The sequence below is a fragment of the Mustela lutreola genome, chromosome 2, assembly GCF_030435805.1.
Source record: "Mustela lutreola isolate mMusLut2 chromosome 2, mMusLut2.pri, whole genome shotgun sequence".
Lineage (NCBI taxonomy): Eukaryota > Metazoa > Chordata > Mammalia > Carnivora > Mustelidae > Mustela > Mustela lutreola.
The window spans coordinates 196,136,952-196,164,882 of record NC_081291.1 but is presented as its reverse complement, the minus strand read 5'-3'; the positions used below and the strand labels follow the sequence as shown (position 1 = coordinate 196,164,882).

Sequence of the window (27,931 nt, the reverse complement as noted above, 5' to 3'; positions counted from 1 at the left end):
AGAGATGACTAAATTCGTTCTTGACGAAGGAGCAGAGGCAGCAGTGGCTGGGGAGGCAGTGGTGGTGGTGGTGGTGGCAGCTCTTGAGGCCCCAGTCTAGGTCCTGGCTTTGGCCCCATTCACACCATGGTTATGCTCCCTGAGCTGCTGGTGCTCCTGGCCACCCTTCTGGCTGCCCTTCTGGTTACAGTCATGGGCTACTTTGCCCGGATCCACAGGCATGAAGAGGAGTGCTTTTTGGGGCAGGTCACTTTGGGCACCACGGTGGGCCTCCTCTTCGAGACAGTGGATGGAGGCTTCCTACTGATATCGATGTGGGGAAGACAGGGCCTGATAATAGAAGAGTTTATAAAGGAGCCGAGAGTCCAATGGGAAATACACATTTGCTGCTGGCATGGATGGAACACATTAGGTTTTGTTTTAGCAACAGGATGTCTACCATGACTCCAAAGACAGTGATGTTTTCCATTGATATTGGGGAGGACCACAAAGGACAAGACATTGAAATAGAAGCTCACCAGGACAAGCTGGAAGAAATGATTAATGAGCAGGCAGGGATGATGGCAGCTGTCGAGCATGAACAGGCGTCCATGGAAGATCAGGAGGGGGTGCGCAGAGCGATCAACAATGACCCAAGCAGTGGAGTGGTCCCTGGGTCCTTCACTGAAGCTTTTGTTCTAGTTGCTGTGAGACTGGGACTGATCTACTACCTGAAGAAACTTTTAAAGTCTGGACAATTGTTTAAAAAGCCTTTTTTGGATGATCTCAAAATCATAATTCACTGTTTACCAAACATCTTGGTCATGCTAATGTCATCTGTTCCTATTTTTTTTTCCAGAACAGTACTTATGTATAGTTATAGATTCACAGCTCATGTTTCTTTGTGATTTGTAGATACTGGGAAAAACACCTTTCTAGGAAAGTTATGGTGAAAATCTGACACTTGATTGGCATATTTTTTTAGTTGAGTTCTGCCTCCGTTATACAGGCCTGTCAGAACTCAAACACTGTAAATGAAATACAGGCATACAATCCCGGTTATAACTTTTTTTCCTTTAGTGTTCACAGTAAAATAAAATGCAGTCTGTTCAGACTAGTACTTTACTGATAGTACTTTAACTAAAATGACTGCATTCTTTGGATCCTTGAACCTACAGTTCGAGTCATTAAAGATTCATTCTGTTGGGTCCTTATGAGAAACAGCAGTCTGAATCTTGTCAATTTCTACCCAGCCTATTGGCAGAGCTCTGACTGGAGCCTATGATCAGGCTGGTCATATGGTCACCTTTATACTTGTCTGTCTTGTGATTTTCTTTAAAGATAAGCCCTAACCCAACAACATTTATCCCCTTAAATTTATATGTTGAACCTTAGGACTCAGTCACCTCCAACCTGAGTTAATGACACAAGCAGCTAATAATCATTTGTAGGTTTCTGCCTAACCTTATAAAAAGTCTCTACTAAAGCCAGTTCTCTGGTGTGCAGTGAATGGTAGCTCTTTCCTTCATACACAGGCCCATCCGCTTTCTCCACTCTTGTCATATAGGAAGTGTGCATTCATGTAATTGAAAAAAAAAACCTAGATATCTGATGCCAAGGATTACAGCCTCCTGAATTGCACTGCCATGATATACAGCCACTATTTTATTTTTGATCAGTGGCATTTTGGCCACTGTTTCATCAGGGTACTGAACATCACTGTCAGTACTAGGATTTCATTTTTGTTTTACTTGGGACTTCCATGTGAATTTTGTGTAAAATGGAATGACTTTCTCTTGGTCTCTGACGATGAGTTTAAAATTAAAGGAGCATCTGGTTGTGGCGTATAATCCAGGATTGTATTGTGACGGATGTATCTTAGTTACTTGAACATTTGTTCGGGATCTTTGCAAGGGGAAAACTAGAAGCAATATGCTTTATATAATTAATTTAAATTTATTACAGGTTTTCATGTTTAAGATAAACAATTTCTCAACCTGAGTGCATATACTTGCAACAGTTTAAAGTGATTGTATTTTACCTTAGGACAACGGTTACAATGTCATTTTTGGGTGTTTTGAGGTTTTGTTTTGTTTCCTTTTCTTTTCTGGTGTGTTTGAAAACACCGCAAAATTTAGTTAAAAGATCTAAACTTAGAATTAGTTGTTATCTAATCTGTCCCATTTCAATAAGTAAATAATTCTTTTTAAAAACAAACAAGCAAAATTGGTTCTTGATGGATAATTAGGGATTAATACATGCGAAGAGAGAGGTATAGAAGAGAATGCATCCTGGTAGACTTGTAGACTATGAGTTAGGAAGGAAGAACAGAAGGGACACAGGCAGGCTTGATGAAGTTTTGTGTATCACAGAAAAGAATTTACTCTAAACAGGAGCTGTTTAAGGTACTCAGGTAAGAACAGGGTATGAGCATACTCATGTTTTCAAAAAGACCTATCTCCTATTCTTTACTGAAGAGGTCTTCTCCAACCCTGATGCTGGGGCGCTGGGCATCCGAGGTCAGATAATAAAAGACATTAGGTAAGCAAGGTGGGCACCTCCAAGACATTGGAGAAATTCAGCCCAGCAATGCATTGACATTTTACCACATCAGCCTGGCAGGAGTGAAAGAAAAGTTTATGCGCTGTAAAGTGTGGTCTTCTAATGCGGCATAATTTTTTCATCCCTTCTAAAGCGTGTTGAGATGCCCGTTCCAGCCCTATCAAACTCTGGTGCAAGACCTGAAGGCGGGCTCAAGTGGAGTGAGGAGCAAAACAGGAGAAACAATTAAGGATTAACCATCATTTGGGTCTTGTTTTAAAAGACATAATACACTTTCGGGGCACCTGGGTGTCTCAGTGGGTTGGACCTCTCTCTGCCTTCGGTTCAGGTCATGATCTCAGGGTCCTGGGATGGAGCCCCACATCAGGCTCTCTGCTCTGAGGGGCGCCTGCTTCCCCCAACTCCGTCTCTCTGCCTACTTGTGATCTCTGTCAAATAAATAAATAAAAATCTTAAAAAAAAAAAAAAGACATAATAGACTTTCTTTTCAGCAATAGCAGGAACATGAGGGAAATGGCCCAATGAGTTGACCTGCGTGGGTAAAGGTAAATCTGGGCAGTTCGTGCTCTTTGAGGGGCTGCCAGTAGACGTGTTTGGCAGATTCAAGCCTGCCAAACTCGCATAGTCTACGTGAGTTAGGTCCCTCCTCTCTAGGTCGGAATTGCATCAGATCTCTGTCATTTATTCTCCAGAATAAGGATATTTTTTATTTGTTCTGTTTTTGTTTGTTGTTGTTGTTGTCATTGTTTAACAGAGATCATGATAGGGGGTTCAATGTTCTTTTTATTTTCTCTTTTTACCTAGGAAAAATCACTGACTCACAACTACGTCTATGTGCTTACGTCCGTGTATGGGGAAGGAGAACGGGTTAGAAGTCTCCCCAATTTTCTCATCGAGGAAATTCAGGTTTTCATGTGAGCATAATTGAATATATAAATTGAATATGTAAGTTGGGCTGTGAATAAAAGTAAAATATCTACTTACATTTATTAATCATACATACCATGTAAGAAATTCAGATTTCTTAGACATTTTTAGAAATTCTCACACTTAGAAATTCTCACATTTCATGAAATAATTTAATCAAGCTCTTCACATACATTTTTTATATCAATGTCTTTTTACCAATTAAATCCCCTTTAGTGTTATCTTACAGGGTTTTCTAGGCCATACTTTTTTCATGTCTGTCTAAGTTGTCTTGAGTTATAGAACTTTTGAAACCTGTATATAATGTGTCACAAGGAATTTCCTATTCCTTGTTTGTTTAGACTCTTGACATAACACAGAATCAAAATGTACTAAAAGGACATATATCCAGACTTCTCTGCCCTAGATCAAAGCTTATTACCAATTTCTTCTTTATCTTACTATAATTAAAATTTTCATTTAAGTAATCATTAAAGTTGTGTTTAATTGCAGTTTTGATGTCACACCATCCAGAATAATCATTGTCTTTGATAAATTACCACACACCAGCCCCCACTTTCCTTTGGTAGCTTGACTCTGATGGGTCTAAAAGTGTCCTAGATTGGGGTAAAGGAGCCAGGACTTTATATACATTGACCCACCTTTGGATATGATCCGTCTTGGAGAAGGGTCTGTGAATGTGGGTGTTTTGAGTCAGCTGTGACATTACTGCAAGGAGTCAGCTGTCCACACACCTGGGAGCTAGGAGAATGGTGCTTTAACCCTGAAGAAGGCATCTGGATGGCAGAGCACAGCCTTGGTAAGGAGAGCGGGGGGATGGATGGTAGTTAGGTCCTTAACTGACCATCTGTCCACACAGCTGCGGCTGGCCTGTCCTTTGTCCATCGCCACATGGCTCACTGAGGCCCACAAGACCAGTGTTGCTTCTTTCTTGTATTTGGAGTGAAAAAATCCCCTCCCAAGTCTCTTGATGGCCCCTTCTGCCTAAACATCATGGTAGTTTTTTGTCTTTTTTTTCCCCCCTGGGATGTTTCCATCTCATGAGATACTTTTAGGAAGTTACTTCCAGGTCTCCTTTGCTGATCAAGGGACCGTCTGTTTTCCCCTCCTCTCAACCACAGAAAGGGAACGTAGAAATGTGAAGAGTAAGTTTTTTCCCCTAATCTGGGGAAAATCTGTCCCCTTTCACATTTATCCAGTGTTTCTAATTCATCCGAATACTTTTCTCCACTCGTTCCATGATTCAGTTCTCCCCAAGGCCTGTTTTTAGAGGTTAAAAGTCAGAAAGAATTGTAAGTTACTGTTCCTTTCCATAAAGTGCTTTCTTTCCATTCCTCTAAATTAGTGAAACCAGTGAAACTTTGCTCTGGGCAAAGACCTGGGCAAGAAGACCTAGAAAAATACTGGCAGAAAAACAAAAACGAAAACAACACAACAACCCAAAATCAACGTCATAAAAACACCACACGGTCACTGTTATACTACAGAGTGGCGATGGAATGAAAAGAAGGAAACAGTGTCAAGAGATAAGAAGGAAATCTACAGACTATTATGAACCCTTACCACACTGCTTTCAAATTGTTTATGGTGTGGTTTCCCCCATTACAACTCAGTTCCTTAAAAGTAGGGATTAAGTATTTTCATTAACATATCTCCAATTTCTAGGGGTGCTTAGTATATAATACAACCCTGTGTGTCTTATTCAAATTTCAAGTGTTTCCAATGTTAGCTGTTCGTAGTCTGTTTCCCTGGGTCTTTAAAGGAAAGCTAAGTACTCTCTCTTCTATACTTCCAGGTGTGGTATACACATATACCTATACTATGGCATTCATGATTTTTCTCCGTGATCGTTTGTTTACATTACCTAGCTCCTGCATTAGACCTAGAGCCCTTCAAAGCCAGAAGGTATGAACTATTCATCTTGGCATTAGTGATGTTTACTGATTAACTGCTTTTCAATCTGGAGGTGACATTTCACATTCATAGTAACATAGATGAGTCATCAAGCTCTATGATGTGTGCCACTGGCACCTCAGTCTGTAGCAAAATCTAATTTTTTAAAAGCAGAGGAGTGGGTCGTATATATCGGAAATGTATATATTAAGTTAGTTAAATAATGAGATGGGCTTAAGTTTCAGCTCCCTGGAACACCTTACCTAATCAGAACAATTCATCATCTAAAATTGTCGTATAAACAATATATTTTTTAAAGAAATTACAAAGGACATTGAAGTTTTATATCTCTTTAATGCTATTATGAATTGGAATTTAGAGGGTGTAAGGTCAAGTTTTACCAGCAAAACATACAACACATTGTCACAAGAGGGCAGCCTTTTAACATGAATTGTTCCTCAACCTGTCCGTGTTCCTTGAGGTTTTAAGACAATTATGTAAAGCCACACAACTGAATAATGAAACAATGCAAAACATTCAAGCAGATACTTTGCTTTATGGTGTTGGCTTTTTTCTTCATTATTGCTAACAAAAAAAATATTTCAAATCTATAAGAAAACAAGGGCTGAATTGTCTCATGCGGAAAGGTGGCTTTACACAGATGATACCTTTTATACATCGAGTCAGTGGTAGGTCAATGGGTGAGTCGAGTGCACCAGAGTTTTGTACGACCAAATGTGTCTAAACGAGCAAGGCAAGCTGGAGGCATCCAGACTGATATATAAGCCACGGGCAAATTAATATCATTGGATTGCTTGTTTCTGATGTGTAAGTTTTTAAGTGTCTAAAGACACAATGCTGCTGTTAGAGTAAATTCCAAGAGGTCTTGGTGTGTGGCTGGACTCGGTATGCAACACAGCTGAATAGAATTCCTTCTCCCAAAGTCATGAGACATTTCCAGGAGTAGCTCAGGGTGTTGTAGCTACCTGACCCCACCTTGCCCCACCTTACTCCGATTTGGGTTTCTCTTCTGACTGAATGGGAAACTCTCCCAGCCAATAGTGGCTTCACAAGCCCTCCAGGTGATTTTAATTGAGGACTCTTAGCAACTACAGGCAGAGAATAACACAGGACCAAATCTCCCTGTAAGGTTTAAAGATTGCATTTAGTTTTTCAGCCTGAATACCTCTCTCTCTTATCCACAGCCTGGCCCTTTAGCTGCCCTCTCCTCCCCTTCTCCTGCTCCTGCCACACCAACATCTATCTATAGGCTAAACTGCCGCCCTGCCTTGAGGACCAGTACTGACCTATGGCAGAAGGGATTGAAAGACCTCATTTTTTGAAGTCGTGTTTATGCATCACTTCTGACAGCTGTGGAGTGTTCCAGTTATAGTCATGAGACACAGGAGTCTCCCAGTGACCCCATCCCACACGCTGCTGTCAAAAAGTGGCGAGGCGCTTAGCCAAACTAGGGCACTCAGCAGGTGGCATGACAAGAGAGCTCCATGATGATCCTGTGGACCAGAGATCAGAAATGTGTGTCCTACAGACCTGGCAGATTTGGAGAGGATTTTTGGTTGTGCTGGGGACAAAGTGGGCACAAGAGTGATCTTCAGGGACTAATGACTGAAGCCGAAAGAGTGAGTCCATCTCGGCGGTTAACATTTGGTGCTGCTTCCAGCCCACCTAGGAAGCTCCTGTCTGGTCCCTGAAATCTAGATGCGGTTCTGGCAAGAGGATGGGGGAGAATCTGAATCGATAATTAAATTTTGCCCCCTAGTGGCTATATACACAACATGTACATTCAGTCATTGTCCTCCATTTAGTGGCAACTTACAGCAGTTCTTAGCCTTGTATCAGGAGGGACTAACTTTCTTAGTAAAAAGTAATACTTTCCTTCATACATTTATAAAATGATGGAAACATCACACACCTGCCCATCCTTATGCAAACTTGGAGCACACTATGATCTTTTCCCCTAAAGATTAACAACTTAAACACAGCTGATCTTCATGTGAGATGGAGTGGAATTTGTTTAAATTAGTGAGATTTTAAAAAATGTTTATTTTATATCCTGATCACAAAAATCATAATAACACATCAGTTTTCAATCTAAAATATAAGTTTTTAATGCATTTGAATTTCATTAAACTTATTTTATCTCAAGGGAGAAGCTCATTAAATTTTTTGGAAGAGGTAAAGCGATAGTTTAAAATATAAATTACTAGGGAGGTTGGATAGTATATCAGCAAAATATGTAAAGTTGTATTGAAAACATTTCATCTCTGCATAATAAGGCACGGAATCTAATCACTGTAGGCCATTTTGGTCTCAAGCTAGAAAAAATCTGATTAAAGCTGATGAGAAGTACTAAAGACAGTATTTAAAAATATATATATGTGTGTATATATATATACAAAAATGTATGATATGAACTTGGTTAACTTTTCACATTATCTCTATAATTCAAAGCGTTATGCCCCATTAATCGGTATTTTATGCATTGAATGTAATTAGATAAATTAATAAATTTGTGGCTTAAGGATTTTAGATGAGCAAACTCCAAAAGGAATACTTGTAAATTAAATATTTTTGAAAGGCATTGATAATGTGTTAACACCAAAAGATTATAAAAGTTAAACCGTTTGTGATGTGGTATAGTCATTTCCAGGGCATTAGCTGGATTGGAGCTAAATGATAAAAGCAGTTGGGAATTCCGTGCAATGATGTAGCTCTACTGTTGAGAGTTGAAATTTATTTTTGATTCTTGACTGAGTGTACTTCTCTTTTTCTCTTTAAATGGAGAGCAAAACTACTTAGGTAATTTTCAGCTATTTTTCTGGATCTGGGATTTAACTAAAAATATAATATTTAATCAATAAGTATTGGTTAAATATATGGACATATTATATTCTCTAAGTAATTAAGTGGTCAAGTTTATAGTCAAAACTTGTTTTTATATAGAGAGGAATAGTAGAGAAATTGAATGAGGTGGATGTTGTTGAACAAGACAGAGGTTTGTAAGTCTAAATCTTCATCATGGTAACATTGGGGACTTTATAACAAGAAAGAAGTTTGAGTATTACCCATTAAGATACTGATTCAGTTCTTATGGATATTTTAAATTTTTCAAGAAAATCTGAGGTTTTAAGTAATGGAAAAAGCAAATTATGTGACAATAAACATTCCAGTTAATTTAGAGAATTTAATTAAATTTTGTGTTTAGAAAGTATACAGTTTAACCAATATTTTTTCCTATTATTCCTTTTGAAAAAAATTATTCATCTATCTTTAAATTTTCTGATATTTTCTTCTACCACGTCCAGTGAGCCCACCTAGTAAATTTTTCATATTCAATATTGTGTTCATTAGTTCTATTTCCTTTTTTCTGTAGCTTTTATTTCTCCCTGGAAATTCCCCATGTATGCATATGATCATCTATTTCTTTAATTCTTTTTTTTTTTTTAAGATTTTTTATTTATTTATTTGACAGAGAGAGATCACAAGTAGGCAGAGAGGCAGGCAGAGAGAGAGAGAGAGAGGAGGAAGCAGGCTCCCTGCTGAGCAGAGAGCCCGATGCGGGACTCAATTCCAGGACCCTGAGATCATGACCTGAGCCAAAAGCAGCAGCTTAACCCACTGAGCCACCCAGGCGCCCTATTTCTTTAATTCTTGATCATACTTTATATTAGCTAATTTAAAGTCCTTGCCTTCTAATCCCCAAATGTAGGCCATCTCAATGTGTCTGCCCATGGTCTACTTTTTTCTGATATATTGTATTTTCCTTGTCTTTTTACATCTAGCTGTTTCTAATTATATACTGGATTTGGGGCTGATACATTGTAGAGACTCTGTGTTCAGTTATTTTTCTTTGAGAAGTCACTCTTCTAGTATTAGTCATCTATCTGTAGCTCAAACACCAAACCTTCAAACCTTTTTAGTGCACAGTAGTTGAAATCTTCTCTGTTCTAGTCCTTTAGCTGTTGCTTTTTGCAGGGGGTCTATGGGGTCTCCTCCACACATGGGCAGTTTTAGGGGTCACCCATAATCTGTATGGAGCTTTTATGAATATTTCAGATCTTCACTAGCTGTGACATTCCCTTCTGTGACTTTCACTTGAATGGGATTCTCTCCCATTCCACTTGTTTCCCAGCTCTTCTGTTTTCTTACCTTGGAACTCTGTACTCTTCCTCCTCACGCTAGACTCAAATTGTTGCTCAGGGTGTAGTCGTCCAGTTCTTCCACCGTGTAAAACCACAGTAATGCACTTAACCAGAGCAGTTATCTGCCTTCGATAGTCAAACACTTGGTCATTGGATGAGTACTCTGATATTTCCACCTACTTTCTGCGCCCCCCCCCCATAACATTAAATGTGTGTGTGTGTTTTTAAAATGTTTTGGTAGATTTGGGCACCTGGGTGGCTCAGTTGGGCAACAGCCTTTGACTCAGATCATGATCCTGGAGTCCTGGGATTGAGTCATGTGTTGGGGCTCCCTGCTTGGCAGGGAGCCTGCTTCTCCTTCAGACTCTCACCACTCTCATGATCTCCCTCTCTCTCTCATTCTCTCTCTTTCAAATAAGTAAATAAAATCTTTAAAAACATTTTTTATAGTGTTTATAATTTTTCCTCGACATTTGGGTTAGTCAAATATGAGCTACTACTGCACATTATAAAGGAAATTGTAAGTAAAGTAAAGTAAATTGTAAAGTAAATTTTTTGCAAAGTGAATTTTTTGTCTATCATCTTTTGAAAAACCACCCTATATTTAAGGGATTTTCCAAGCTGTGAATTCTCTCTAAAGTGAAGCAAGGCTCAAATCCCTCTATGTCCTCGTGAGCAGATGTGCACTTGAAATTTAGGCTGAGCTCATCAGACATACTCACGCATTTGAGAGGAGGAAAAGTGGTAAGAGGCACTGTTTGTTTGTTTTTTTTTCTTTTTTTTTTTTTTAAGATTTTATTTATTTGACAGAGAGAGATCACAAGTGGACAGAGAGGCAAGCAAAGAGAGAGAGAGGAGGAAGCAGGCTCCCCGCAGAGCAGAGAGCCCGATGTGGGACTCGATCCCAGGACCCTGAGATCATGACCTGAGCTGAAGGCAGAGGCTTAACCCACTGAGCCACCCAGGTGCCCCAAGGCACTGTTTTTAGATATCATTTTAATTGATGCAGGCAAGAACAACAATAACTAACTTTTACCAGAGAATTCTGTCTTCAGCGCTTGTTTTCCTGTGGATAAATGGTTAACTTCATGGTATAGAAATAGAATTGCTGTGGTGGTAATGCTTGATTGTGATGATATTTTGGTTTTGTCCTTTTTCTAAATGTTGATTCACTTTTTTTTCTGGCCCTGCTATCTCTACAGTATATAATGTCTCTTATATAATTTGATTCTGGCTTTTTGTTTCCTGGTGTAAACTGGCTTTTAATGGACAACATTCTGACTTTTGAGTGAAATAAAGGGTTTTGGTTGACATAGACTGAAATAACAACAAAGAGGAAAATTAAGAAATCTATCATCTTAATAATATTATATTGACGAAACACTGACAATGCAACAATCCTCTTCCAAAAAATAGAAAGTTTCTAGAATTTCTTTAATTATCTTCAAAACAATATCATTAAATACAATTTCTACCCCACAAAGGATTTCCAGCAATATGCAATACTTAATAGCATGCAGATCATTAGGGGGGAAATAATTAGAAGATTGGAAGAGGTGAGCACTTGGCAGTAATCTAGATGGAACTCAGTATGTGCATAGAGCCTTACTACTTTTTATCATGACATTTATAAAATAAAAGTTAGGTTCCTGTGAACCTGCTAATTAATATGACTGTCATAGACATTTCATTAACCTAAACAGTTTAGGTTTCCTGTAGATAGACCACATGTATTCTCATCTTTAACCTTTCCATAATGTTTCCTAATTATAGATTTCATTGATTCTTAATAGCAATGGGACAACAGTGGTTTAGAAAGTTATGTTTTAATTTCTTATCCCTTTTTTTACACCAATATTTAAAGTGATTTTTGCCTTTCATTTCCCCTCTAGAGCTAATTATGCATTCTAGGTTAACAAAAACTCCCGGTCATGCTACCACTGGCTTAAACTTTACAATGAAACTCATTATTTCCATTTATTACTATCGCGCATTATGGTAGTATGTGGCTAATTAGTTGTCAAGATGTTTTTTGAGAGGTTAAAGAGTTCTTCAAATAAATGTCAACATTAACTTATTTATCTGAATTTTTAAATTTTTTTTCTTTTTTAACCCGAGGGGATACTCACTAAGTTAGGATATGAGTTCTCTCTGGTTAATCAAGTTGCAATAGTTAAATGGATTATTTAACTAACTAAATGGATTATTTCTAACGTTTTCCAAAACAGTGAAAATGATTAATTTTTAAAGGCTGTCTTGTGTCTGTTTTATTCAAAGGGGTCAGCTCCTTCATTTAGTTGTTGTTGAAATTTGAGCAACCTTTCTTTCTTCTATTTAATATAGTTACTGACCAGTCCAGTAATATATGAAATTATAGAAAGAGTAATTAGACAAAATAAAGCAGATGTTTTCTGCAACAACCTTTGGGCTTATATCATAAATCCTGTGCAACTGGTTGTTAATTGCTTCAATTTATGAGTTGAGAAATACAAATGAAAATACTACCTAGTAACAATAGCACATAATTTAAATTATATGAGCCTTTTGTTTTGAGGAAACTCCCTCTAAAAGTGCATATAAAGCCTATAAAGAGTTGTCTGTAGGTGAGGAGGCAAAGACACCTGTGAATAGAACAAATGTTTGACAGAGATGCTTATTTTCTGTGTGTACTATCTTCATGTTGAAGGATTTCCAGAAATATGTAATGCTGCAGGTCACTGATCATGAGGAACAGGCAAGAGGCAAAGGATAGAGTGAAGGTGAGGGTTCGTGGAATTGTTTTTTTAAGAAAATGATCAGATGGGAGGTAAATTCAAAACCTGACTTTACCAAGTAGTATTTTCTAAATGTACCATGTGAGATGATCCATCACCTGTGTGTGTATATTATGCCATGAAACAAGCCATAAGCGCTATGTATTATAATCTCAAAAATCATTGATAGTGGGTGAATTATTTATACTTATGTTAAAAGCAATAATCTTGATTTTTAAGGGGTGTAATGATCTCCTGAAACTATCCCCCAGTGGATTTTTAAGGGGTGTCTCACTGGCAAAATCTCAGCCCCAAATGGCTACCTTCATCAAAAGAATAGGACATTTTCAGCAAGTTTCAGCAAGTGGACGTCCTTATAAGTTTATAAATTGAATTGCTATCAGAATAAAATATTAAATGGTACTATTAATTGAATCCTACAAATGAAAAGCTAGGCCACTACAGTTCTTCCTTCTTAATAATTGAGTTTTAGAAATCTTTTTGTTCATGTCTTTACAGCTGGAGCAACACTCTTAAGACTTTCTTGTGAGACCCATGGCCACCAGTGTAACTGTAATTTAGAACTAATTAGCCCACTTGCAGGGGGCTGGTTAAATTTAACTGAGAGAAATTTCCTAATTGGCATATCCTGGAATTTTAAAAAAAATCTAATAGCATTTATAAGAGAGTATAAGCTTAAAAATATTTTTATTAAATTTTGTGAAACATAAAATATAAATTTTGGTCTTCTGGGTTTTTTTTTAAGATTTTATTTATTTGTTTGATAGAGAGAGAGAGAGAGCACAGGTAGGCAGAGAGGCAGACAGAGAAAGAGAGGGAGGGAAGCAGGCTCCTCACCGAGCAGAGAGCCCAATGCGGGGCTCCATCTCACGACCCTGAGATCATGACCTCAGTGGAAGGCAGAGACATAACCCACTGAGCCACCCAGGTGCCCCTGGTCTCCTGTTTTGAGGTTTGATAGTGTGTATTATGCAGTCAGTGTGCCCCTGGGCAACAGTTGCTTATTAAGCAAGTTGATGCAAAAGCTTTGGGACTGGTCCAGCTCTAGGTAACACTGTAAAGTATTCGATGCTTGTGTTCAGAGTTTCTTTCTTTCAGACATAACCCCCCTATCAAAAGATACATGGGATGTGGGCAGAGCTTCCCCAAATTGCTGGTGGGAAATGTACAATGCATATGTTCCCCTCAGTGGCCTGCATCTCCCGCAAGCCTCTTGGGCAACAGCTGTAACACTGCAGCTCATTCTGTCTCCACCCACTCTTGCACGTGGCAAGACCAGGGAACGTACTTGGCTAAGATGTGTCTAGGTTACAGGATATGTTTATTATTAGCTGGAAGTTAATTTTTCTCACGGTGCAATTCAGTAAATCAATTATTGGTGTAACAATAAGCAAGAAATACAAAAGTCTTAACAACTCCACCTTATTGAGGGAAGTAAGATTTAGGGTAAACCCCAAGTTAGATCACTGGAAAACATGTCTAAAGATAAGAGCACTTAAAGGACCAAGACCAGTTCATAAATACAGTTGACCCTTGAACAGCATGGATTTGAACAGCACAGTTCTTTTGATACACAGATTTTTTACAATATAGACTGTAAATGTCTTTTCCTTATGATTTGCTTAATAACATTTTCTTTTCACTGGTGTCCTTTACAATAAGAAAACAGTATATGATACATATAACTTAAAAAATATACGTTAATTGACTGTTGATGTTACCAGTAAACCTTCCAGTCACCAGTAGGCTGTTAGTCGTTAAGCTCCTGGGGAGTCAGAAGTTAATAAGAGATTTTTTTCAGCTACATGAGGCTGAGATCAATGCCCCTAACCCCTGCTTTGTTTAGGAGTCAGCTGTGTTCAGTAGTATTTCCTAGATATTTAGCAGTCTAAGAGGGGGAAGCCCAGAAGATCAACAGATTTGGGACTGTTGAAGAGACATGAATAGCACTAGCACTCTGGACATATTCAGACTCAGGCTAAGCAGGATGCTGGATGGCCCATTTATCCTGCACCAACATTTCATCATCACCTTTTTATCTTTGGGTTCTCTCTTTTCAATGTTCTCTAGATGGCTGTACATTTGGCCGCTCTTGGCGTGGGTGGAAGATGATGTCACGCAAGATGTAACTGAGTGAGTTCTATTTTTTTTATCATTCAGGATAGCAGTGGTAACATAATAAAAAGTGGTAGTTGGGAAATTAATGTAAGATGCTTCTGGAAAAACAGAGTAAATGATAAGATCAAATGTGAACAATCCGAGAGTCAAGAAAGCTGTTCAGAACATTAATAGTTGCCTTTTAGAAATCTTTTTATTCATGTCCTTATAAGATTTCTTGTGAGACCCATAGCTACCAGTATAACTGTAATTCATAGCTAATTGTTTCTGTTTGTGATGGAGCTATAGTTTCCCAATTCCTATCAAGTTCCCATAGTAATATCTAATAATGAAAAAATTAATAAATGAGTATTCAAATGCCCACTGTGATTTCAACAAATGAAAAATGTGTTTGCTAACTTCTGATCATCTGAGATGGGAATTCCTTCCTGCTTACGTGGCTGTTCTCCTGAAACCATGCAGCCACCCAAGAATATAGACTGATAAATTCTAAAAGACCACCTGGTATCAAATGAGACACATTTGTACATTATAAAAATGGGTAGTTTGGGGGCACCTTGCTGGCTTAGTTGGTAGAACATGAAACTCCTGATCTCAGGGTTGTGAGTTCAACATTGGGTGTGGAGCCTATTTAAAAAAAAAAAAAAAAGATACAAAAATACATGTACTTTCTTGTTAACCTCTAAACAGAGCAGGCATTGATCTGTCTTGGATGTTTCTGCATTTATTATGGACTAAACTTGGGTCATGATTTTCTGACTCTTTATCATAGAAGACAGTATTTAGTTTGGGAAATGCTCTTCTTTTTCATTTGAGTATAGTTGACACGTAATGTCACATTAGTGTCAGGTGTGCAGCTTAGTGATTTGACAAGTTTATGCATTATGTTATGTTCACCGCAAGTATAGCTACCATCTGTCCTGTTCCAGCACTATTATAGTATAATTATACAATACTGTAGTCTGTATGCTACAGTACGCATTCTACTCTACCATTCTACTCTGCCTTTTATTCCTGTGATTTACTCATTCCATAACTGGATGCCTGTATCTCCCTCTCCTCTTCTCCATTTTGCCCAATCACACGCTCCCCTTCCTTTATGGAAACCCTCAATTTCTTCACTGCATGTATAGGTCTGATTCTGCCTTTTGTTCATTTTTTAAAAAGATTGCACTTATGAGTGAAATCGTATCATATTTGTTCTGTTAAGATTTGATGTAGATGGTAATTTCCATTTATGAGTCTACCTTCTAGCCATTTTAATTGTCAATTCTGTGTAGTCAAGAAGCACAGTTAGAGGCCATCACTGAAACCATGGTATAGTTACTGATAAATATATATATATATATATATATATATATATATATATATATATAAAATTAGGAGGGGTTTGACCTTTCTCCTAGATCTCTGGGTGGGAGCTGGGCATAGATATTTCTTTCACAGGTCCTTCCAAATTATCCTTGTGTAGATTTTCATGGGCTTGCATTTGGGAACCATTGATGAAGGAAATCACTAGAACCGCTATCTTCAGACAGATTCTTCCGTTCTTCCACACATGCAATGGTAGCTTTCTCAGTCCAGTGTTTTGCTTTTGAAATCATAAATTTCGAATATTGATTGATAAGTTTGCTTCCATGAAAGAGCAAAGTTTGACACTGATGAGTTGTGTTTTATGCAGACTCTGAATCACTGTCCACTCCCCATGTGGTCTCCTGTTTTCTGAGCTTTAAGATAAGATTAAAGCCATTCCCCTATATTCTAGTCATGAACCAAATGATTAACGTGAACTATCCGTTTACTAGAAACACACACTCTAAACTCAGCATCTAAGAAGTGACAATTTGAAAAGGCACCAATTTAATCTTCATAGCATTTGTAACTACATTTGCACTCATATTATCGGTGCTCACAATATTTAATTAAGTTTTGTGTTTATAGTGATAACAGAAAATAGTGTATATACAATGAGGAACAAACAAGGCACCCTTAGTGAACACACAACTCAGTGGTATTAGCAGAAATGCCTGATTATAGCCACAAGAAACCTGCCAGCCAGAAGGGATGAGCAGTTTTCCAGGCAGAAAAATAATATTAATCGAGGAACTAAGATGAGCATTGGTGTGTTAAAATACCAAGTATTGATGGTAAGTTTTGCTGTGGTTTCTACCAAGAAGGAAATATAATACTGCAAAAATTTTCTCCTTACATCTCTATTCACTATTGTGAACTAAATATTGTTAATATTTTGTAAAAGCTACTAGAAGCCACTGTGTCATCCAAGATCTATGGGTCAGACTCAACATTGGCGTTTCCCCTCTACCTCAATGCACTTTGTCCTACATAGCCTACCTCTTCCAACTCCTTAGCCTCTCTCTAACCCTTTCTTTACAGCTTAACTATTGGTACTTGATTTTTAGAATCTCCTGTTACTGGAAGTTTTGCCTCCCTTCTCAACATCTTGCACACAGTGCAAGATGTGCCATATGATACATCTTGTGATGGTGCTCTATGACACAGTGTAGGCATGTGATGCTTTTATACGAAGTCTCTCGATGTCTTTCTATAAGCCCTAAGCAAGAAGTCCAAGAAGCTTAGCAAGTTATATAGATCCTAGCTATTCCATTGTGATACAGTTTAATCTCCTTCCTTCATGCTTTTCCTTTCATACCATTTTCTCCAACCTTATTGAGCTAATGAAATTCCCTATATATTCTCATGTCTTCTCTCATCTCCAGGCTCCCTTGGCTTGAAGATATGTCCTTTCCCTACCATCATACCCATATCATCCTCTTATTTACTTTTAGTTATTTCTAATTTTTTTCATTCTTCTGGGCACAGTGCATATAACCACTTTTGAAAAGTTTTCTCTGACATTCTCAGTCTGTATAAGGCACACGCAGATGAACTTCTAGACATTTACCATTCTGGATTTTACTTGTTTGTCAGTGGATTAGGCTGGAAACCAGCTCCTTGTAGGCAGGGGTTGGGATGTATTTATCCTTATTCCCATCATGCCTAACAGGGGACCCATGGTCATACATGCATTGTAGGACCATAATTCCTAAGGATAGGCACATATTGTAAGGACCCATAAAGTCTTAGAATAAGTGAAAATGTGAGAAACTGGGGGAGTCAGTAAACTGAAATATCTGTGTAGATGAAAAGAAAGAGTAGAAGAGGTGGCGGGGAGATAGATCTAAAAAAACCGAGGAAGTGTAGTCAGAAAATAAGAAATTGATCCTAGGTGCTTAGAGGTGAAGAGGTTTGGAGAGAAGCACTTGAAGCTGTAGCTCAGGGAATGAAATGGGTAATAAAGCCCAGTAACCACATTCTACCCAGTACTAGCAATACGATTAGGGAACTGCACTGGGGCAGGGTTGTCATCGGATAAACAGAAGTTGGGATTAAATGGAAGACTAAGAAAGAGGCTGAAAGCCAGTGGATGCCAGACTCCAAAGGTATAGAGAAACAACTGGATGCCTCAATCTTCAAAGAAGATATTTTTGCACCGGGAAGAAGGAACAAGTTTGGAATGTGATAAAAGATGAATTGATAATCATTTTGTACAGTGATCTGAGACACACTGCAAGCAGAAGTGTTGATGGCAACCTACGCTTTGCTTACTGGCGATAGATTTTTAATATCTTCAAAACTGCCTTTGAAGACAATTTCACCCAATAGCTGTGAGGGTCTACTCAGCTGTAGACAGAGGTTGCTGATATCTCTGATTGGATGTTATTGGTATTCTCTGAGGCATGGGAAATTGATCTTACATGGCCAAGTGATGGGGCTGGAGTGTGTTAGCTGAGCAATAATGATCTTATAATTGTAATAATTTACATACAGCAGATTTTACACATTACCCTTTAGAAAGCACTTCAAATACATTATTACTTCATGTTGTCTTCCTTTACTGTGTTTGTCTTTCTTGATATTGAGCTATCATACTTGCTGACTTCAGAAGATGTTTTTTCCCAACACTAGTCAATCATCTCCTTCCCTTTGTCAAAACTTTTTGTCTTATGACTTGAGATCTCCAACAGAATATTTCTGACAAGCCTCATCAGTTTCCAGTCACTGATTCACCATTGTGATCTCACCCTTCCCCTTCTCAATTTAACAGAGCTTTCAAATATGCTTTCCAGTCAAATAGAGTTGTATCTATGGTTTAACATTTCTTCCTGGTACGTTTATAACCATTTATTCATGCTGGCATTGATTTCTGTCAGACCATGGACTGCTCAGGCTGAAGAAAATGGTACAAGATGGCTAATACTTGTCAAAAGCCAGGTACTGTTGTAAGTGTCCTACAAGCTTAAACTTGTGTACTAGCAGCTCCTAAGAGAGGCACAAACTGATGCTTATGTAAAACTAAGGCGCAGAGAGGTAAGGGAAATTTCCCATCACCAGACAGCTACTAAAGGGATGAGCTAAGATTTTTATCCAGAGCCTATGCTCCCAACCATCATTTTACTGGTCTCTAAATTAGACTCTACTCTCTGTGACTTCAAATAGCCACTATGTCACTGATTATCTGACTGTCATTACGACTTAGTATCTATAAGACTCAATTTTCTTCTCTGTAAAATTATAAAGGTCAGTACATATCTGATAAATTTATTATAAGGATTGCATGAAAGAATGCATGTGAAGGTCTCAAAGGAATTAGAAGATGGTAAACTCTTATTTTCTCAGTGGTATACCATGTTGATGTATATGGTTGATGTTAAGTGAGTTTTGACTCAATAAATGAATAAATGTTAGTGCTTAGTAGTAGTCAATGTATTATTAATATAACATTAATAAATGTAGTTATTTTGCTATTGACTGGTACTCATTTTTGGCATCTTTGGTCTTTGTCCAAAGACTTTTTAAAATATTCTCAATAGTGTATACATTTCTTAAGTTGATGGAAGGATTTTTATAGGCATTTATTTGATGTTATGCTTTCCTTAGTAAATGCTGAATTTCATCATGCGGGAGAAAGATTTTTTGTTTTTGTTGGTGTATGGTTTAATATGTCCTTGTACTCCCTGTGTGGTGGTTCTGATTTAATTGGTGTTTAGAATAAAGCTCACTACTTATTATATGTTTTCATAATTGAGAATATGTGTTTTAATTTATTCTATAAATGTCCTGTGCTCTTCTTTATTTCCCTAAGTCTTTTACTGTTTCATAATCATGGCATTTGAAATCTCATAAGATGTTATTTGGGGGCCTGCTGGAAAGGTCATTTATGTAGTAATGGCTCAAGTTCGTATCATCTTTAAAGCATAATAAGAGACAGAATTCATAGAAGAGTAATAAACATCTCCCTTTGGGGGTATTTGTGATGGGTATGACTTTGCTCCTAGAAGGTAGTTAGCAAGGCAGCAATGTGATGGTGTGTACAAGAATAAAAATAATAAGTAAAAATGAACCAAAAAAACTCCTTTCAAGTCAACACAGAATTATTATTGCATTTTGTCAGAATCTAAAGTCTGTGAATGCTAGACTCTATGTCTAGCTTAGCAGTGGCATAAACTGATGGGATTTTCAGAACATACCCAGGTGAATAGTCTGAATTCAGTAGAACATTGTTTGGACACCTACCTTTAGAAAGTGCTCTAGTTGGGCGCCTGGGTGGCTCAGTGGGTTAAGCCGCTGCCTTCGGCTCAGGTCATGATCTCAGGGTCCTGGGATCGAGTCCCGCATCAGGCTCTCTGCTCAGCGGGGAGCCTGCTTCCTCCTCTCTCTCTCTGCCTGCCTCTCTGCCTACTTGTGATTTCTCTCTGTCAAATAAATAAATAAAATCTTAAAAAAAAAAAAAAAAAAAAAAAGAAAGTGCTCTAGTTGAACAGTATGGCGCAAAGAATCCTCGTTGGGTATAGGGCTGTCCTCTTCCTCCTGTGGAAATAGGTCTGGATATACACTTAGAAAATTAAGTGGATGTAAATCGCACATGACCCGCAAAGAGAGATAGTTTAAAAGAAAGTGCTAAATGTAATCCAAAGGAATGCCAAACCAAAAAAACAATAAGCTTTCCATATGTTCTTTTCCTCGTGAGTGCTACTCTCAAGATGGCTTACATGTGTTAGAATTCTATGAATAATTACAAAACTCTTCTTTAGTGATACCCAAGCAAGGTAAATGTTCTTGCTCTGTGAGCCCTAGCACAAAAACACATGGTTTCCTCTGGAGATCACAGAGGCAACATTTACCAAGTAATCAGTTGATTTCCCCCATTCTGTTCACATGTCTATATCCTAATTTAGAAGCTGGAACTACTCAGATGAAGTCCACTGGTGTGAAGTCTCTTAAAAACTCAGAACCTGGGTGTTTTAATGTGCCTCCAGTTTGCATGAGAATCAGAACCTTTGCCTAGTTAGGAAAAGAAAAAAAAAAAACCATATTCCCATTTCCAGCATAATCTAATCAGAAAATTGGAGAGATTCAGGCTTCAATATAATAGAATAGAATACAAGTAAAAAATTTCAACTAACTTCATAGAGATGCAAGTAGAAATTATTTCTAAGTCTGAAATTTATAAAAGAACAGATCTCTAGTATTAAAGATACGGACCTCAAAGGTGATCTAAAATGTGTAGCTGTGAGTTTAGGTTGGGGGGGATAGCATTAGATTCTTATTGCTATAAAAGTTCAAGTGTCAGATAAATACACTGAACCAAAAAGTCTTCTAGGAATGACATTGAAAGCAATGTTGGTGAATTTGAGAAAGCCATGGAGAGGGGTTGAGATGCTAGAACCCAGAAGATAGGTAACTATCCAGGTTTTAAAAAGAAGCAGATGGTGAATTCCAAATGTCAGTGAGCTTCTTATTGATCCTGAGCACAATTTCAGGAAGGTCCATTAAATGAGTGTTTTGAGAACACTTAGGATAAAAGGCTGGCAGCTGAAATTCATAAGAATGAGTCACTAAGTGATTCGGTTAAGACCTGACTAATAGAAAAAAGTAAGTTTTAGACTTAGACAATCTGGATATTTTCCAGTGTAGAGTTACTGCGGGGCTGCCACTGACCTTTGCCTCTGCCCACAGCTTTTCCCAGGGAGAATGCCAAAAAAAAAAAAAAAAAAAGATGGTTGCCCTGTGATCTGGAAATTTACATTGGCTGGCAAATACATAAGTAAATAATAAAATAAAACTAAACCTTAAACTATCCTTTAGGCTGGTTTAGGCTCAGTTAATTATTAGATCATATGGATGTGCTTTTAACAGAAAGCATGGAAAGATTAAGAGTCACTTATGGTTTGTCTCCCTCCCAATCCCATCTTGTTTCATTTATTCTTCTCGTACCCACTAAAGCCCCCATGTTGCATCACCACTTCCTCATATCAGGGAGATCATATGATAGTTGTCTTTCTCTGCTTGAGGGTATGTGCTTTGGTGAGTGCTGTGAAGTGTGTAAACCTGGTGATTCACAGACCTGTACCCCTGGGGATAAAAATATATGTTTATAAAAAAAAAAAAAAAAAGAAAGAAAGAAAGCATGGAAAGTCCATACTGCAGACACTATTAAAGAGACAACTTTCTTCCTCTTCTTTTTAATGTCCTTCATAAGACCTGTTACGGTCTCAGTAACTAGACTGCCAACTACTTAAAAACAGGGACTACATATTTTTTTTTGTCTCAAAGAACTTATCAAATGTTTTTCACATTATGCGGGCTGTAGCTTTTTAATTATTCAATTGTTAGTTAATAAGAGAGTGCATAATGTTATAAATCGTAGAAGACACACTTGTTACTTACATGAGACATTCTCAATTTCTCTGGTTAATAGAACTCTCATTTCATACAGGAATTGGACAGGAAGTATGTTTCAATAGGTGCTCCTTGCCCTAGAATGAATAGTGATAAGTCTAAGCCAATGGTTTTCAGCTCTATGTGACCTAATACCTCTATATCATAACACATTTTTGAATGGCCCCTTCACTACACTAAAGTGTTAGTAAAAAACATAATGTACATATCTGAGTCCTTCAGCAATGGATATAGTGCCTCAAGTTATGTAAAGGAGAAATAATTTGAAATACATTTATAATAAAGAATGCACATAGTTGTGCCAAAGTATTTGCATATTAAAATACTGTGGAAGATAATACAATTTTTACGTGTGCACTTGTATCTTGAATCATTGTAAATGCAGAGCTACAATGTGGTAATGCATGTGAGTTTTACTGGACAATTCCGATACTGAAGCTGCCACTCCCATGGCTGACGGGATTGATCCAACTGACAAACGCCAGAGATGTCTTCTGTTTGTCCCCATCCCCAGCTGTACTACACAGTCTACCCTGCTTTTATCCAAGTAGAATAACCTATATTGAATACCTCAGTAGGTTCCTTTGCCCTTTGGGTTCTGTTTATGCTAAAGAGATTAGAAGGAAGGAGTAGGGAGGGGTCAAAGATTATTCCCCAAGCTCCCTCCTTACTAGGTCTCTTTGGCCACTCTTTGTCTCTCGTCAGAAGTTCACGTTTCCCTTCCCCTCTTAAGATGGACAAACTGAGGGTTGTGGAAAGGGAGGTGGGTGGGGAGATGCAGTAAATGGGTGATGGGCATAAGGAGGACCCATGATGTGATGCGCACTGGGTGTTATACGAACTAATGAGTCATTGAACACTACACCTAAAACTAATGATGCTAATTTAATTTAAATTAAAAAAAAAAAAGATGGTTTCTTCCCAATGATTTTCTCTGCTGCTACAAACCCAGAGTTGTAACCATCCCTCAGAACAACGTACTGCTTAAAATATAACCTATGAGAACTTATACTACTTACCAAGCATGCTTAGATATAGCCTTAAGAAAAACATGTAGTGGGCACCTGTGTGGCTCGGTTGGTTGAGTGATTGCCTTCAGCTCAGGTTATGATCTCGGGCTTCCAGGATCGAGTCCCGCATTGGGCTCCCAGCTCCTTGGGGAGTCTGTTTCTCCTTCTGACCTTCTCCTCTCTCATGCTCTTTCTCACTCATTGTCTCTCAAATAAATAAAATCTAAAAAAAAAGAAAGAAAGAAAGAAAGAAAGAAAGAAAGAAAGAAAGAAAGAAAGAAAGAAAGAAAGAAAAGAAGAACATGTACTGGCAATAGACCTCTGGGGGAGAGGATGATAGATGTCCTAGAAACCGAGCAGCTGGGGATGCCTGGCTCACTCCAGAACCCTGCCTGCTTCATTTTTCCATTGTCTCCTCTTCCTCAGAGAGCACCAGCAGTCAGTCAGACATTCCTTTTCCTTTGAACTTGCTCACTATGGGTAATGTATTATGTGACCAGACATATTTTGCCTTTCTTCTTACATATCTACAAGACTCATGGTCAATGTGTAACCTACTCCAGCTTCTTTGTTGGTTGTTACCCAGTTTCTAATAAATATGAGACTGGGGAGTTGTTGGGGCGACAGGCTTTTCTACTGTCGCGTCCCCCAGCCCCCCATTCTCTTGCAGCTCACTCGTTTGTGCCTTGCTCTTCTCCCGCGTGCCCTCAGGAGGCGGCGCAGAGTTCTGGTGCTCCTACATTGGACTCCACTCCCAAACCCCTTACCTTTGTAAGTAGTCTTTTGTGAATAATCCTTTGTTAAATTATCTTAATATGAGATTCTTTTCTTTTTTCTTTCTTTCTCTCTTTGGGACTCATGGGAGTACAGAAATCTCTTGGAGATAATGACTTCATTCAGGATCATATAATCTGAATGGAAACATTTTTCCTTAACCCACAATATTGTTTCTTTTCTTTTATGTGCAAATTTATCCCATGATAATTGTTTTAAAGACCAATTTGAATGTTAGAAAAGCATTTTGTACATCATGCTATAATATCCAATATTAGATTATATTAACTATGTAAATATTGTTTAAGTCTATGATGTTTTCCAGTATTGACAGTGAAACAAAACATATTTATCTGTAATAATAGACTCCTGTTGATTTTTAATTTTGAACAAAACTGTGTATCTTAAACTTCCTTTGAATTTTCAATTTTAGATACTAAGATTATGGAATCTCAAGAAGAAAATGAATCAGTGTCTGATTCTATTCTGGGAATCACGATTCGATCACCCGTCCAACAATGTGTGTTAACTTTCCCTCACATCGTATGCATACATAATGCCAGGCTGACTAGTGTTGGAAAAGGTGCAGCTTCAGTAACATCTTCATGAAATGGTCAGTCTCATTACACCTAAGTATTTTGGGTTTGTTTGTTTTTTGAAGATTTTATTTATTTATTTGAGAGAGAGAATTCAAGAGAGAGAGAGAGAGAGAGATCATGAAGGGGAGAGAGTCAGAAGGAGAAGCAGACTCCCTGCTGATTGGGGAGCCCGATGAGGAACTCAATCCTGGAACTCCAGGATCATGACCTGAGCTGAAGGCAGTCGCTTAACCAAATGAACCACCCAGGCGCTCTTAAGTATTATATTTTTAAACTTTTCTTTCTTTTCTGCTATCAATAGATGCCTTCCAAGAGATGAAGAAACAGGAAAACTTAGAAAAGAACCTCAATCTAATTAACTATAGCCCCTATCTCTTAAGAATTTTTGTTTTCAAATAACTCTCACTGTCTTTCCTCTTCAAGCTTTATTTTTCTTTATCCTTTCCAACACCAGACTTTCCTGTTTGTTTTCTCTACCTTTTTAAAATAGATACCTAGAGTTAAGAAAAAAAAAACCAACTCTGACATTTCCAATGCAGCTACAAATTTTGCATTGCTACAGAAAAGAAAGAATTATCTGCTTATAAAGAAAAAAAAAAACAATAAAAATATGAACCAAGAAAGCACAGAAGGTAGTAACCACATTTAGTTGTTTATCATGGAATCATCTTTATAATCCATCTGTTTCAACTCCACAGAGCAAATTATGAATAATTAGGAAGTTTCTCCTCATTTTATAGATTTGGGCTTGGAAGGCTTTTGGAAGGCAAGTACAACACAAATACTATTTACTTTTTCTCGTATTTGGATTTCAATTTTGGTAAATGGCTACCAGGTGGGTGATGGAGGCTTGTGGGACATACAGATGGTTTTCCTACAGCTTTGATGATGTCAATAGTATATTTTTGCATTCTCTTTTTATAAAAAAAAAAGCACACTTCATTTAAAAAGAGAGCATTATATCAACAAATCATACAATTTAAAAAACACAAAGAACGCTAGGTATTAAAAAAAAAATCCTGTATAAAATTGGTTACCACTGTTGTCTTCAAATATTTTTAGCTCCTTTAAATGTAAGCCTAACTCTATCCTCGGTTTGTGGCCCTGAAGATATAAATTTGAAACTTTAAAAAAAAATGCTACTGGGCATTGCCTACATATCAGCTTTTTTAGATGACACACTCTTTTTTTTTTTTTTTTTTTTAGGAACCATGACAGCAGCAAGTTAGCTAGTCAGAACTTTGGTCTCTGGTTTAGTCTTGATTGGCTCTAGCAGAAGTTGGCTGTGATGAATGCTCCACTAAGGTGTATGATTGGGCTCTTGGGCTTAAGGCTGACTTGCTGGGAGGTTGCCTTGAGACGTAACTCTACAAGGAGAGAGAAGGTCGGTTGCTAAGTTTTCAACTATGGGTTATTATGAGTTGAGTTTCCCACGCCATCAAGCATCCTGACATGAAGAAACAAAGGTGAGGTGAGCTTTTAACTTGTTCAGCTTGGTAATTAGGTTAGGGAATTTGGGGGTAAACAATGTCCCATTCTTTATTCTACCTAACTCAGGGCCAGTTTGTGACATGGGCTCAATGAAAAACAGCACTGAGATCCAGCAGAAATATGCATTTTACCATAGGAGACAGTCATTCTAGTCCTAGTGATGCTTCTTTCCCCTTATCATCTAGAGTGTGACTTCTTACAGCTTGTCCTCTGTGAGTGAATGTTGGGCAGAAGACAAGTTGCTTACACGGGTGGATGGAAAGAAGTTCTAGCAGAGGTACAAAATAAATTGAAAACCACAAAATTGCCTGTGGGTGGACCCAGGGAGAGGGCTAAGGAAGGCAAAGGGAGAGGAGCCAAGAGGCCAAATAACCTCTCCTCACTCTCTACCTTGTGAGAGTGAAATTGTTAGCGATACATATCAATAATTAATTAGAGGCTTTATAAAAAGTAAGACTTCTAATAGATACCTTAATAGCTGTAGTCCCTCTTCAGTACTACACATGACCTGTGGACAGATTTTAGTCATCATGAATTATTCAACAAACAGCTAAGTTCAAGGAACAGTCTTAAACCATGCAGGACTTATATCAAACAAACAGAAGTGAAGGGCACTCTCTCTGCCTCACAGGATACTAAAAACGCTAGCTGTTAAGTGAGAAAAATGACGATAGATTCCATGACCTATACCTGCTCTCAGTTCTCATCGGGACTCTGCTACCGACCGGTTCCCTTGTCCTTGTTCTGGTGACCTGCCTATCATGTGGCATACTCCCGACTCCAGGGAGGGCCAACGCACCTGTGGATGAATCTCCCTCACCATAACTACCTACCTAGATATTTGATTGTTTCTTTTTTAATGTCTGCTTACCTTATAGCTGCAAAAGAATGTGGTTTGATTTTGTTTGTTTGTTTTTTAAATACTTCATTTATTTAATTTGAGATAAGAGAGAGAGAACACCAGTGGAGCAGGGAGCAGGGAGCCCAATCATCAAGGTGGGACTCGTTCCGGAGAGTCTGGGATCATGACCTGGGCGGAAGGCTGATGCGTACTAACTGAACCACCCAGGCGCCCTAGAATGTGGTTTGAAACATGAGACTCTGAGGATCAGTAATGGATGCAACTGTCTGGATTCAAAGATCTTTCAGGGAAGGGATTTAGTAGCCAATTTAAAAAATTTTCTTTGTTCTTCGCACATTTGGGGTGAAGGTATTGTTTAATTTCTACATCAATTTATTTTAACATGATTTACACACATCAGTTCTTGTGTGAGTTTCTTCTCCTCCACTGATAACGAGTAATCAATTCCTTACTTAAACTCACTAAATATAAATTCCATATGGTATGTAAAGCTATCTTTTTGAATTACTGCTGTAGAATATATCCAACTGTGTGGGTTTTAGGACAGTCAATATAATTTTCAGGCATTTAAAAGTTTTCAGGAAAGTGTTCTTTTTGTTTCAGTTTACAGCACTTTAAATCTTGTAAGTTACCACCTACTAGTTAAATCACTAACTTACAGCATCCTGACATTTGTTTTTCTATTTATTAAATCATCTAGGTGTTTTCTCAAAGCTCTTCTATGGTTTTTTGAAAATAAAAGAGAAATAATGATTTAAGAATTGTTTTTAACACCAGAATCATATAGAGTAAGAGGCTGTATATTCTTTTCACCTGCCCAGAATGTATATATTTCTTTTCCTGTGTAACAGTTTGTCATTAAAAATAGTTTCTCAACCCTGCTTTTTATTTAACAGTGTTTTATAAAGTGAGTTTAGGCAGTAAACAGGTGTATGCCATCATCTGCGGGCACCATCCACAGGCATCATCTTTGGACGCCATCCACGGGCATTGTTTATGTGGTGCTTTGGGCCCATAA

The 27,931-nt window shown here is 38.0% G+C and overlaps 1 pseudogene; it reads left to right on the top strand.

Annotated features, from left to right (window-relative positions):
* The first annotated feature begins 126 nt into the window (after positions 1-126).
* On the top strand, positions 127-27,931 carry LOC131825665 (transmembrane emp24 domain-containing protein 2-like; annotated as a pseudogene).